Raw genomic sequence first — 13,470 nt, 5'->3', positions numbered from 1 at the left:
AGATATGACAGACTAAAAGGAGGAGAGGGATTCAGCAGCTACACAGTGTGATTCCCGTTTCCTTTTCCAAGTTCTCTCGATTGAGAAATATTTGGCTGGAGATAGGATATTTGAAAAAAAATATTGGAAGTGACTCAGTTTCTTGAAGTCCCCCAACTTGGGTTACTTCAAGCCGTTTTTTTTTCTTTCAGGTTCTGTCCAAGGTGGTAACTATTTACGATTTACACTATACTATACTGAGTTCAGTAGATTTATAGTGCGGTAGTCCTACATAGGGTGGGTTAGTAAGGCATGTGGAATTTCTTCCAGTATAGGAATTGTCAGTTTTATAAGCTTGGGTGTCAGTGGTATTTATTGAGCATGTACTGTGCAGAGCATTGTAATAATTGCTTGGGAGAGTAAAATACAGTTAATCAATCCATCGTATTGAGCACTTACAGTGTGCAGAGCACTATACTAAGCACTTGGGAGAGAACAATATAACAGAGTTGTTAGACAAGTCCCTGCCCACAACAAGTTTACAGTCTAGAGGGGGAGAACAGAGTTAGTTGGCATGTTCCCTACCCAACAAGCCCATTCTACAGGGGGCTGTCTTTTTTAATGTCCTTTTTATACATTTTTAGCATAATGTTCAGTGTGCGTGGTTAGATGCTCAATACTGATTGGTACTGTCATTTTCTTGAATGTTTCCTCCAACTCGATAATTAACGGTGGAACTAGCTAAAGGAAAGTCAGTGAGGCTCAATCTCATAAACAGTTACTCTACTGCAGTCGAATGGGAAGGGGGAGTCCTTTCTACTTTTCTCCACAAGCGAACTGAAGGGCAAGTTCATTTATCATGCAGGTTGCTGGGCTTTGATACTCCAGGTGCTGATTGGGGAAGTTCTCATAAGCGCTTGATATGGGACATGTAGACGGATCTGGTATATGGTGTTATCGGCTGGTTGAGAAGAAATCCTGCCTCGGATGGTTTGTTCTCTCTGGGTTGGTTAGGAGCAGGTGCAACAGATGTTTTAGATGCAGAAATGAACAGAAAACACAGCCTCTAGGTATTTCCAGGTACTGTAACCATCTGGTTTTCAAATACAAAGTCTTGATTTAGATTCCTCTTGATAGGATGGTCCCTGTGTTGGTTGAGGGAATTTCCTTGAGATCTGTGATGAATATATCCTGGTGGCAAAAAACTGAGCAAGGTTTTGTGTTCAGGTTTTTCAGAGTATATGTTTTCATCTTGATAAGCGCTTAGACACTCAATATGATTGGTTGATTGATAGTGGGTGAAGAGAGCAGAGGGGTAAGGTAGGCTCAGGAGGTGAAGAACTTTGCATTTTTTATTTGCTGCAGAGAGACACAGGGAGCCAGTGGAGGTTTTTGAGGAGTTTGTATGCACAAATCCCGTCTCTCATGTTCCTGGGACATGGTTTGCTTGATGTATGTGTCTGCACTATCCATTATGTGATTGCTAGCACAGGGCAGAGGCTGGGTCTTTTAGTTTGATTATGTATTACCAGCCCCACAGCATTTGTGTCCTTAGAGAAGCAGTATGGCCTAATGAATAGAGTCTGGGCCTGGGAGTAAGATGGCTCTGGATTCTAATCTTGCTCTGCCACTTATCTGTTGGCTGACCTTGGGCAAGTCACTTCACTGCTCTGCTCCTCAGTTACCTCATCTGTAAAATGGGGATTGAGACTGTGAACCTCATGTGTGACAGGGACCTTGTCCAACCTGATAATAATAATAATAATAATGGTATTTGTTAAGCAGTTACTATGTGCCAAGCACTGTTGTAAGTGCTGGGGTAGATACAAGGTAATCAGGTTGTCCCATATGGGGCTCACAGTCTTCATCCCCATTTGACAGATGAGGGAACTGAGGCACAGAGAAGTGAAGTGACTTATCCAAGGTCACACAGCAGCCAAGTGGCGGATGTATACCCTAGCACTTCAAATAGTGCTTGACACATTGTAAGCACTTAACTTGTCCTGTCTTATGCTATCAAGTCTTCTCAGCCCCATAGCTACTCCCTGGATACATCTCTCCATCTGCAGTCATTCTGGTAGTGTATCCCTAGAGTTTTCTTGGTAAAAATACAGAATTAGTTTACCATTGCCTTCTCCCACGCAAGCACTTAACTAATACTATTATTATTATTATTACTATTATTATTATTATTACATATCCCTAATTTTTTATTCATATTAATGTCTGTCTTCCCCTCTAGACTATAAGCTGGATATGGGCAGGGACTGTATCTCTATCTTGTTATAACTGTACTCTCCCGAGTGCTTACTACAGTGCTGTGCACACAGTAAGTGCTCAATCAATAAAACTGATTGATTGGTATGTACAGCACAGTAGTTCTGTTCCACTTAAGAAAACCACTAAAATATTTCCTCCGTAAAAGATGCAATGAAAAATGTTGTTATGCTGCTTACCTCAAAGGGATGTCTTCCAGTTCGGCAGAACGTCCAAACTATTCTCCATATCAGCCCTCGGAGATACAGCCAGGACCTATCAAGGCCCAGAAAGCAATGCCCGGGGTCTATCTGCACAGCGGCAAACCGCAAATCTCCCCCTGTGACTCTATATCACTCGGTATGAATTGAGTGCTGACAGGATCCTCAGCTCTCTGCACAAACAGAAAGCACAGCTCTTATCTGGTGAGGTTATTGTCCATGTCAGTGTACTGACGATAAGAAATATCAGTGACACATAGGTGGTTAGACTGTAGAGAGCTTGGCTTTACAACTTACATGATTTTGATGCAACTGCCAGTGGAGATCAACATTGAAGAAGAGGTTTTTAGGAAGGAAAAGGTAGTCTGTTGAAAGACAAAATGATTCCTTCCATTAGCTGTAGGAAACTGAGAGGGGAAAGCTGGAACTGTCCAGAGAGCAGCAAAGAAAAATCAATAAAATCAAAGACAACATTTCTGGACTCCACCCAGCGTGGCTCCAGGAGTGGAATGAGGGCATGGGAGGCATTCCAGGGTCAGGAGAGGGGGAGAGTTGGCTGGTATTCCTGCTGCTCTTTCGGAGACAGGATGCAGCCCCAGTTCAGAGACCTGTGAGCTTCCTGTAGCCACCACGGGGCTATAAAGCAAGTCCTCAAACCCCACATCCCAGCACATTTGCCTGCCAAAACCCCATGGCACCTCACATGCCTTGCAAACTCCAACTTCCTATAACACACCCTCTTAAAGTAGTTTTAAATGTCTGGCCGGACCCTCCAGACTGGAAACTGGATTCTTTTATTTTTTTTCTGTGCTGTGCCTGCACAGGAAAATAACCCAGTGAGATGATCACTGTGAAACACCTGAGTCACAACAGACTGGTCCAAGCAGACATTGCTAGTCTGAAGTCACACACAGCTTGCTGGGTTCTAACTTCTAAATCTTGGTGATTCTCTTAAACAAAGCTCTCCTGTTTTAGGTCTTCCTCTTCTCATGTCACAGAAGCACCAGTGATATTTCAGCTGTTCCCTGCTAGATAATCACTGGTATGGGCCCAGTCTTGCAAACCAAGAAATAAATATGATTTGGATAGCACACACTCCACGAGCTTTTCCTCCACGACTAGCCCAAGAATGCTCACTGTGTGCCCCTAGAAAACCATCACCTTAATTGATCGATCCATCAATTAATGGGATTAATTGAATTCCCTCTCAAGATCACACCTGGAGAGTTTCCAGTACTCTACCAGTCTCAGCTATGGGAGGGAGAGTCAAGCAGAGGTCTACCCATTCCATTCCTAGCTTGGGAAGTGGCTAGTGTGTGGAAGGCAATATGCTACAAGTCAAAACTCGCCCATGCTGGGCAGCAGCAGCGTGGGAGAGGATCAAAGTTGGAGACTTGAGTTTATTGCGTGGAAGGTGGCAATGATAAACCACTTCCATATTTTTACCAAGAAAACTCCATCGATACACTACAAGAATGATTGCAGATGGAGAGTGGGGCATTCTGGGAGAAATGTGTCCATGGTGTTGCTATGGGTCGGCAACGACTCAACAGTATAAGACAAGTTTTATTGAATGCTTACTGTGTGCACAGCACTATATTAAGCACTTGGGGAAGCAGCGTGGCTCAGTGGAAAGAGCCCGGGCTTTGGAATCAGGGGTCACGGGTTCAAATTCTGGCTCCACCGCTTGTCAGTTGTGTGACTTTGGGCAAGTCGCTTCTCTTCTCTAAGCCTCAGTTCCCTCATCCGTAAAATGGGGATTAAGACTGTGAGCCCCACGTGGGACAACCCAATCACCTTGTATCCTCCCCAGTGCTTAGAACAGTTCTTTGCACATAGTAAGTGCTTAGCAAATACCAAAATTATTATTATTAGGAGAATGCAACAGAGCTGACAGAGGCATTCCCTGCCTATGTTGAGCTTACAGTCTAGAGGGGAAGCAGAACCAGTGCTTGCAGACATCCTATTTGGACTTCCTTGGACATCCAACACATGTGAGACCCCTAACCTTCCCTTTCCCCCACTCTTTCTCGCTCTTTCTTGCTTTCTCTCTCAAGACAGACTAATCTTGGAGTCAAGTCCAGCAGGTGAAGGAGAATAGTTTAGGAAAAATCCAAATTCCTGAAATGAAGATGAGCCAATTTTATCTAGTTGTTCTTGAACAAATGAAATGAAGCGCAGGTGTGAAGTTGATTCCTGTTCTTCAATTTTATCTTGGTCAATTATGTCTCAACTTCCTAATCAAACAGTCTGTGTTCTGAGACTATTTCCCAGTGGATTATCCTATGCTCCCTTACTATGTTTTCTGAAATTTTATCAGCAATGAAAGGGTCCCACACCTTTAGCAGAAGTCTCCCATTCAGTCTGTTAGCCCCAGGTAGAATAACTAGTACCAGTTATGGAGGCAGGTGTTCCCATGGTTTAAAGCTGTCCAATTGAAGATGCTACTAGTTGCCTGTCTGTGGAGAACATTTTGCTTCTCTAGGAACTTCAGAAGTTTGTCTTGTATTCTGCTGTCGAGTAGTCTCCGACCCATAGTGACTCCATGGACACATCTCTCCCGGCACACCCCACCTTCCATCTGCAATCACTCTGGTAGTGTATCCACAGAGCTCTCTTGGTAAAAATACAGACCTGGTTTACCCATTGCCTTCTTCCGTGCAGTAAACTTGAGTCTCTGCCCTTGATTCTCTCCTGTGATGTGGCTGTCCAGCACAGGTGAATTTTGACTTGTAACAGATTGCCTTCCACTCTCTAGCCACTGGCCAAGCTAGGAATGGAATGGGTAGGCCTCTGCTTGACTCTTCCTCCCAAAGCCAAGACTGGTAGAGTATTGGCAACTTTCCAGTTCCGATCATGAGAGGGGAGTTCAGAAGCTATGAACCTCAGTCACAGTATCTAATAAACTGGCTTAGGGATATAAGAAGGAAGAGGGCTAAAAATCCTGGAGAGTCAAGGGATGATAGGTGTTCATCTTAAAGGAGGTAGAAGGCCACAGTGCCAGAAGGGAAGAAAAGACATCAGGTTGTGCTTTTGGGGTTTCCCTGGATACTCTTCCCAGGGACAGGTGTGGTTGGTTAGAAAAGCTAAGGCTAGTCCAAGCTGGAATGTGGGAAGAATTCATCAGGTGAGGTCTTAGGAAGAAGGGGAGGTGCTAGGAAACTAAAGGGAAAAAGGTTTAAATGCTAAGGAATAGTGGTAATTTGGATAGTTATTAAGAATGTACTCTGTGCCAAGCACTGCCCTAAGCACTGGTGTAGATATTAGGCTGGGCACGGTTACTGTCCCACATGGAGTTCACAGTTTAGTCGGAGGGAGAACAAGTAGAGAATCCTTATTTTACAGATGGAGAATGTGAGACATTGTGACCTGCCCAAGGTCGCACAGTTGACACATAGTGGAGCTCGGGTTAGAACCCGGGTCGTCTGAATCCCAGACCCTTACTCTTTCTTCTCAGCAGATGATCTGAGTCTTCTCTGGTCCTTAGTTGAAGGATTCAAAGCACTTGAGCTGGGAACTGAAAAAGAAGCTGCCAGGAGCAGACCAAACTGACTAAGAATCAATCAAAGAAAGTAAGGAGGCTTGGATGAGGCAGAGAATTTGTTCCCGGGTTATGGACCAATTAGTACTGGGAAGTTCTGTTCTGATTCAATTTTCATCTGATGCTTATGTAATAATAACAATTATGGTATTTGTTAAAGTATTTGTAGAACACTTATTATGTGTCAGGCCTTGTACTAAGCGTTGGAGTGGACACAAGCAAATCAGGTTGGACACAGTCCCTGCCCCACATGGGGCTTACAGTCTCAATATCCACTTTACAGAGGAGGTAACTGAGGCACAGAGAAATGAAGTGACTTGTCCAAGGTCACACAGCAGACAAATGGCGGAGCTGGGATTAGAACCCATGACCCTCTGACTGCCAGACCTGTGCTCTATCCACTCTGCCATGCTGCTTCTCTTTGTAGGATATGCAGGAAGTACTATTTTTTTTAAGTATTTGTGGTAAATTGAGTCCTTTTCCATCTATTTACCATGCCTTTTTTTATTAGTTGGGGAGGTGAGTGGGATTTGAGCTCTGGAGAGTTACATTTCAGAGAAGGGAAAGAAAGGTTTATGGCCACTACTAACTAAAAGACTCAGCTCCTGGAAATTGCCTATGGGCTCAACTCCTTTGACTCACTCACCTGGTGGGGACATTCATTCATTCATTCATTCAATCGTATTTATTGAGCGCTTACTGTGTGCAGAGCACTGTGCTAAGCGCTTGGGAAGTACAAGTTGGCAACATATAGAGACGGTCACTACCCAACAGTGGGCTCACAGTCTAGAAGTCTAGAAGGGACACTTCTGAGACTAGCAGTGGTGCCACTGTAAGAGGAGTAACTAGTCTTTACGACGCCTCTTTGGCCCGTGTGCCTACAGGCAGTTCCAATCCTGAAAAGAGGAAAAAGCCTGGCTTTGCAAGAGTGGTTACTGATCAAGTGCTGAAAGGCATCCCAAAAAGATCCATTCAGGAAGGGATTTGGCAAGGAGGACCTGGGCCCTTGTGAAGTCAAGGGGGAAGCATTCCTGTTCAAATACAGTCGCAATCACCCAGAGAGTAATACTTTCAGTGAAATTATCTTTAAATACAGATGAGAGAAAAAGTAGAAGTACCTGATGAAAAACAAAACAAACAAAAACCCCTGGCAAGCCTTAGGTGCAGGTTAAGCATGGCTTTTGAATTTTTGCAAATTCTAAATAGACCACAATAATACAATAATCTTAACAGCTCACAGTTCTAAGCATTTAGGAGAGTACGCAGTTAGATTTTGATAAATATTATTGAATGAATTAATGAATAAAATACATGTATCTCCTCTCCTCAAAAACCTTTAATTGTTACTCAGTTCTCTGTGCATTTATCAGACACTCCTGATGGGTGGCTTCAAGGCTCCTACCCTCTCTCTCCACTCACTTCTCCCATTATACCCCAGCTCATGCCCTTTGTTCATCTGAAGCTTGGTCATGATTTCATCTCTCCTGCCTCTAACGCTTTATTTTTCCCAGGGACTCCCTACTTCTACACATTCCACAAATACCATTAATTGCTGTACTGATTGAGAAGAAATCACAGAACACAAAAGGAAGAAAAGACTCGGGTTCACTTGTAAAGAGTTTAAAAGTATGATTAAATGAGTTATTAATAATGAGTAGCTTGTTTCTGAGAGGTCACATAATGTATTAACACAAATGAATTAAGTAAAGATTCAGGAAATCTCTCTAGTTAGCACCCAGCTAAAGCCCATAGCATTTGAAAATGACATTGAACATTTGCAGGTTTGGTAACGTTTATGTAAGAGTTTGACATGTTCATTAATATAACTGGACTTAGGCTATAAAAGTATCTTTAGAAGGCTGAGGTTTGAGTATGGCCAGGGAAAATGATGTCTCATAAATAAATAGCATCAATCTATCAGAGCCTGGAAAAACATCAATCATTCATTCAATCATATTTATTGAGCAATTACTGTGTGCAGGGCACTGTACTAAGCACTTGGGAAGTACAAGTTGGCAACATATAGAGACAGTCCCTACCCAACAGTGGGCTCACAGTCTAGAAGGGGGAGACAGAGAACAAAACCAAACCTATTAACAAAATAAAATAAATAGAATAGATATGTACAAGTAAAATAGATAAATAAATAGAGTAATAAATATGTACAAACATATATACATATATACAGGTGCTGTGGGGAAGGGAAGGAAGTAAGACGGGGGGATGGAGAGGGGGACGAGGGGCAGAGGAAGGAGGGTGCTCAGTCTGGGAAGGCCTCCTGGAGAAGGTGAGCTCTCAGTAGGGCCTTGAAGGGAAGAAGAGAGCTAGCTTGGCGGATGGGCAAAGGGAGGGCATTCCAGGCCAGGGGGATGACGTGGGCCGGGGGTCAATGGTGGGACAGGCGAGAACGAGGCACGGGGAGGAGATTAGCGGCAGAGGAGCGGAGGGTGCAGGCTGGGCTGGAGAAAGAGAGAAGGGAGGTGATGTAGGAGGGGGCGAGGTGATGGACAGCCTTGAAGCCCAGGGTGAGGAGTTTCTGCCTGATGCGCTGATTGATTGGTAGCCACTGGAAATTTTTGAGGAGGGGAGTAACATGCCCAGAGCGTTTCTGGACAAAGACAATCCGGGCAGCAGCATGAAGTATGGACTGAAGTTGGGAGAGACACGAGGATGAGAGATCAGAGAGAAGGTTGATGCAGTAGTCCAGACGGGATAGGATGAGAGCTTGAATGAGCAGGGTAGCGGTTTGGATGGAGAGGAAAGGGCGGATCTTGGCAATGTTGCGGAGCTGAGACCAGCAGGTTTTGGTGATGGCTTAGATGTGAGGTGTGAACGAGAGAGCAGAGTCGAGGATGACACCAAGGTTGCGGGCTTGTGAGACGGGAAGGTTGGTAGTGCTGTCAACAGTGATGGGAAAGTCAGGGAGAGGGCAGGGTTTGGGAGGGAAGACAAGGAGTTTAGTCTTGGACATGTTGAGTTTTAGGTGGCGGGCAGATTAATTGTGAGATTTCAGGACTGTTTTAAAAAATAAAGGGGATAACAAGAGCATGGATAGATTTGAAAGCAGACATTTTGGAACTTGTCTAATGATTCTTAAGGTTTTTAGTCAAAGCTGTGCTTTTTGAACTCTAGTGTATGCCCTCTTAAGAAAACAAAGAGTGATTAGAATAAAAAATATACCCATGCGGAATAAACTGCTATAAGTGAATGCATCTATTGAATTCATTGCATCGCCTTTGTGCTTAAATTTGCACCCTTGATTCACCCTGCCTTCAGCCCCACACCACTTCTGTATATGTCTGTAATTTATTTACTTATATTAATGTCTGTCTCCTCCTCTAGACTGAAAGCTCACTGTGGGAAGGAAATGTGTCTCCCAACCCTTTTATATTGTACTTCCCCAAGCACTCAGTTAAGTGCTCTGCACACAGTAAGCTCTCAATAAATATAGTTGATAGATTGAACCATGCCCAGATGTTGAAGTTAATCCTTATGCATGTGACTGATGGACAACAACAAGAGACAAAGGCGTAGGGCAGAGAATAACCAGAATTGGATTGAGTTGGGTCAAATAAGAAAGCACGACAATAGAGTAAAAATGGAAAAACTGCAAAAAATGCAGCAGGAGTGATCTGCTGCAAATGCCTTGCGTTGTGGAAGCATCTATTATTGCTGAAATGGAAAGAATCATATTGTTATAGCTAAAGGAATGCAAGAACCAAATGACATGTAGAATTGATTACAAAGGACAGCACCACACTTTAGCAGCTTACACTGGGCCAGGATGTGGATTCGTTAAGGCAGGAAAGGAAATCCAAAGGCAAATGTCACTAGAGCAGGATAAAGTCATAAAGCTAAAATACAACCTGAACAGGTTGGACACAGTCCCTGTCCCAAAGTGGGCTCACAGTCTAACAAATACCATAATAAAAAAGGAGGGAGTAAAATTCAATCCCCATTTTACGGATAAGGAAACTTACTTAGAGAAGTTAATTGACTTGCTCAAGGTCACACAGCAGGTCAGTGGCAGAACTGGGATTAGAACCCAGGTTCTCTGACTCCCAGGCTGGTGTTCTTTCCAGTAGGCCACACTTCTTCTCAGTGTTGTGATGTTTGCTGGATTTCCTCCTCTGTGTTGAAGGTAGATCCCTTTATACCCCAAAGAGATACTGGGGGAGTGTGTATGGAACAACAGAATCTTCAGTATTATCACTGCCGTTGAAAATATATTCATATAATAAAGTGATAACATAATCAGTAGACTTTTAAAATTTAGTCCCATCAATCAATGATATATATTGAGTGCTTACCGTTTGCAGAGCACTGTACCCAGCACTTGGGAGAGTACAATAGTTCCCTGCAGTCTAGATGGGGAGACAAACATTAAGTAAGCAAAATATGGAAGAGTTTATAAGTGCTGGAGGGCTGAGATTGGGGTGAATATCAAGTGTTTAAAGACCACATTCCTTGGGTTTTAGGAAAAAAAGGAAGACGTATTGTCAGAGCAATTTTAGGTCAGTCTTAGTTTGTTTTGAAAAATTTAAGCAATAATGAATTGAGGTCATATATGGGTCTGTGGGTGTAAAATTGATTTTAAGGTCAGTGTTTATACAGATGTGTATATGCGATAAGAAATGGAATGCATTCAATTAAGGTTTTGGTATCAGGAAATATGCATTTATAGACTGTGTGGGAGAAAGAGGTGAGAAAAAGGGAAACGCTATTATTTGGATCGAGTAACATCCTGGGACTAATCATTCAATTTTCAAATTAAATAGAAAGCCAATATTGCGAGTGATTATCTGATGAAATCTTAATGTAATACATATAAAATCCTCACTTTGACTCCTTCAACTTATGTTCTTTTTAAAAACACAAATTCCAGGCCTTTCTAAATATGTAAAAAAACAAGAGCTATATCCTGGAAGATAAATCAATTGAGAGCCAGAGCAGTAACTTCGTTTCATGGTTTTCCCCACATGGCAATGGGCTCTGGAAAATTGTTTTTGTAAGAGCCCAAGTTGAAAATGAATGCAAAATGGAATGAACCTTCAGATGATCAAATGGAACAGTGTTCATTTAAACCGAGAGTCAATACATATCTTGGAAGTTGTTAGTGCAGCAGGAAGCTTCATAAAATAATAATAATAATAATAATAATAATAATAATAATAAAACTGCAATCAAGACCACAGACAAATGCTACGAAACTGGAAATCAAAACTAAGGAGCTGGAGCTAGATCAGATTGTCTCTACCCAACTGGTCATGGAATTTCTGGGGTGCTCAATACCTGGGCACAATTCCTAGAATTAGGGGCTTCTGGGATTGACGCCATCCTGAATGACATCAGTAGACGGCAGGGTTAGTGGTGGGCCAAACAATCAATCAGTGATATTTAGTGAGCTCTTACTGGGTGTATAGTACTGTACTAAGCGCTCAGGAGAGTAAAATGCACTGGAGTTGGTAGACATGATTTTTGACCTCAAGGAGCTTACAGTCCAGAGGGCTCAATATGTTGGTCTCATTCTCCCCTTCTCTTCCTCCTCTTATCTTTCTCCCCTCTCCTCTCCGGCCTACTCGACTCCTTGGCAAATGCACATGAACAAAGATATACGGGAGTAAAACTGGGTCAAATTTGATATTTATATCCAAAGATTTTATTATGTTCCCCTCGTTTTCACATTTCCGTCAAAATGTGAGCCAAACGGTAACCAACCATAAATCGGGGGTGGGAAATGTAAATAAAGTCCCCTTGGGGCTCAAGCCTTCCATTATTCCAACTCTCAGCTTACCACTGAAAAGCCTCAACAATATCGATCGCAAACATGATTCATCTTCAAATATGAGCCAGGTAGAAGCCAAAAGTTTGTCTATATAATTTTCCTATGAATATTTGTAGAGTTGATAGATCACAGTGTCCATTGTTGGACTTTCACTCATAATTTCTTTTAATGCTTGCCTTCCCTGCTTAAATGCAAGCTTCTTGAGGACAGATATCATGTCTTCCAACTCTATTGTACTCTCCCAAACACTTAATTCCATGTTCTGTACAGAGTAAGCATTCAGTAAATGCTATTGTTTGATGATAAATCTATCCATAGGTTTTTAGAGCCTTGCAGGAAAGGAAGCTATTTGAAGACAACAAATGTAGTGATTCCTGTCCTTAGGAAACTTAAAATCTAATGGGGGAGAGAACTACAGAACAATATAATGTACAGCGTGGATGTAATAATAATAATAATAAGGGTATTTGTTAAGCACTTACTATGTGCCAAGCATTGTTCTAAGCAGTGGGGTAGATACAAGGTAATCAGGTTGTCCCACATGGGGTTCATAGTTTACAGATGAGGAAACAGGCACAGAGAAGTTAAGTGACTTGCTGAAGGTCACACAGCAGACAAGTGGCGGAGCTGGGATTAGAACCCATGTCCACTGACTCCCAAGCCCTTTCTCTTGACACTAGGCCACGCTGCTTCTCTGAAATCAATCAGTGGTAGTTATTGAGTGTTTATTGCATGCAGAGCACTGTACTAAGCACTTGGGAGAGTGCAATACAATGAAGTTAGTAGACACTTTTCTCGACCACAAGGATCTTACAGTCTAGAGGGGGAGATAGACATTAAAATAAATTACAGATAGGGAAAATGAAAGAGTGTAAGTCCTGTGGGTCTGGGAGTGTGGTGAATATCATACACAATATAAAATCCTCACTTTGACTCATTCAACTTGTGTTCTTTTTAAAAACAAATTCCAAGTCTTTCTAAGTACGCTAAGAAACAAGAGCTATATATTGGAGGAGAAATCAATCGATAGCCAGAGCAGTAACTTCCTTTCATGGTTTTCCCTGCATGGCAGTGAGCTCTGGAAAGTTCCTTTGTAAATGCCCAAGTTGAAAATACATGCAAAATGTAATAAACTTTCAGCATTTAGTGCTTAAGGTGTTCAGTTCCAAGTACATAAGGGATGCGGAAAGGAGGCTGAATAGGAGAAATGAGGGCTTAGTCAGGGAAGGCTTCTTGGAGGAGATGTGATTTTAGGAGGGCTTTGAAGGTGGGAATGAGCCGTAGTCTGTCGGATATGAAGCGGCAGAGAGCACCAGGCCAGAGGAAAGATGTGGTCAAGGGGATCAGCATCAAGATAGACAAGATTGAGGTATAGTGAGTAGGTTGGCATTAGAGTAGCCAAGTGTGTGGGTGTGATTGTAATAGGAGATAGGACCAGTAGAAGTTCAAGGTAAGGTATGGGTTATAGTACAGTGTTTAAGTGCTTTAAAGTTGATGGTAAGGAGTTTCTGCTTTATGAGGAGTGGGGTGGGTAACAGTTGGAGGTTTTGGAGGGGTGGGGAGATGTGGACTGAACACTTTTATAGAAAAATGATTCAGGTAGCAGAGCAGAGAGTGGACTGGACTGGGAAGATACAGGAGGCAGGGAGGTCAGCAAGGAGGCTGAAGCAGTAACCAAGGAGTATTAG

The 13,470-nt window shown here is 42.7% G+C and overlaps 2 non-coding genes across 2 annotated transcripts; one reads left to right on the top strand and one right to left on the bottom strand.

Moving 5' to 3' along the window:
- Positions 1–3,657: 3,657 nt before the first annotated feature.
- Positions 3,658–3,795, top strand: LOC119935903. Its single transcript, XR_005453500.1, has one exon. It is a non-coding gene; the product is annotated as a small nucleolar RNA SNORA7 (small nucleolar RNA).
- A 1,389-nt stretch (positions 3,796–5,184) lies between these two features.
- On the bottom strand, positions 5,185–5,322 carry LOC119935893. The gene has a single exon (XR_005453491.1). It is a non-coding gene; the product is annotated as a small nucleolar RNA SNORA7 (small nucleolar RNA).
- Between the last annotated feature and the right edge of the window lie 8,148 nt (positions 5,323–13,470).

The sequence above is a fragment of the Tachyglossus aculeatus genome, chromosome 12, assembly GCF_015852505.1.
Source record: "Tachyglossus aculeatus isolate mTacAcu1 chromosome 12, mTacAcu1.pri, whole genome shotgun sequence".
NCBI lineage: Eukaryota > Metazoa > Chordata > Mammalia > Monotremata > Tachyglossidae > Tachyglossus > Tachyglossus aculeatus.
Note: the sequence above shows the minus strand (reverse complement) of the source record. Positions and strands in the feature narration are given on the sequence as shown.